Source organism: Palaemon carinicauda, chromosome 36 (assembly GCF_036898095.1).
Source record: "Palaemon carinicauda isolate YSFRI2023 chromosome 36, ASM3689809v2, whole genome shotgun sequence".
NCBI classification, from domain to species: Eukaryota; Metazoa; Arthropoda; class Malacostraca; order Decapoda; family Palaemonidae; genus Palaemon; species Palaemon carinicauda.
The window spans coordinates 8101083-8102475 of record NC_090760.1 but is presented as its reverse complement, the minus strand read 5'-3'; positions in this window follow the sequence as shown (position 1 = coordinate 8102475).

Sequence of the window (1393 nt, the reverse complement as noted above, 5' to 3'; positions counted from 1 at the left end):
TGCGATATATCTTAGTGTTTTCGAAGACAATTATCATCCAGAGAGTATACGATCATTGCTATTACAATTACTGTTACTTTTATATAAACTTCCACTATTCAGTAAACTTAATGATATTCACCCAACGTAAATTCGGTTAATCTGGAACGCCCACATCAATGTACCAACGGAAATAACATTCAACAAAAAACTTTAATATTATGCAAGACAGAACCAAGACCCGATTATCGGAAAACCTATCAACCAGCGAACTAGCCTCAGAATAATGCAGGCAGTGTTACATATTTGCGAACTAGCATCAGAATAATGCGGGAAGTGTTACATATTTGCGAACTAGCATCAGAATAATGCAAGCGGTGTTACATATTTGCGAACTAGCATCAGAATATGCAGGCAGTGTTACATATTTGCGAACTAGCCTCGGAATAATGCAGGTGTTACATATTTGCGAACTGGCATCAGAATAATGCGGGCGGTGTTACATATTTGCGAACCAGCATCAGAATAATGCGGGCGGTGTTATATATTTGCGAACCAGCCTCAGAATAATGCGGGCGGTGTTACATATTTGCGAACCAGCCTCAGAATAATGCGGGCGGTGTTACATATTTGCGAACCAGCCTCAGAATAATGCGGGCGGTGTTACATATTTGCGAACCAGCCTCAGAATAATGCGGGCGGTGTTACATATTTGCGAACCAGCCTCAGAATAATGCGGGCGGTGTTACATATTTGCGAACCAGCCTCAGAATAATGCGGGCGGTGTTACATATTTGCGAACCAGCCTCAGAATAATGCGGGCGGGTGTTACATATTTGCGAACCAGCCTCAGAATAATGCAGGCAGTGTTTCATATTTGCGAACCAGCCTCAGAATAATGCAGGCAGTGTTACATACTTGCGAACCAGCATCAGAATAATGCAGGCAGTGTTACATATTGGCGAACTAGCCTCGGAATAATGCGGGCAGTGTTACATATTGGCGAACTAGCCTCAGAATAATGCGGGCAGTGTTACATATTGGCGAACTAGCATCAGAATAATGCGGGAAGTGTTACATATTGGCGAACCAGCATCAGAATAATGCGGGAAGTGTTACATATTGGCGAACCAGCATCAGAATAATGCGGGCAGTGTTACATATTGGCGAACTAGCATCAGAATAATGCAGGCAGTGTTACATAATTGCGAACCAGCATCAGAATAATGCAGGCGGTGTGACATATTTGCGAACCAGCATCAAATAATGCAGGCGGTGTTACATATTTGCGAACTAGCATCAGAATAATGCAAGCGGTGTTACATATTTGCGAACCAGCATCAGAATAATGCGGGCAATGTTACATATTTGCGAACCAGCATCAGAATAATGCGGGCAGTGTTACATATTTGCG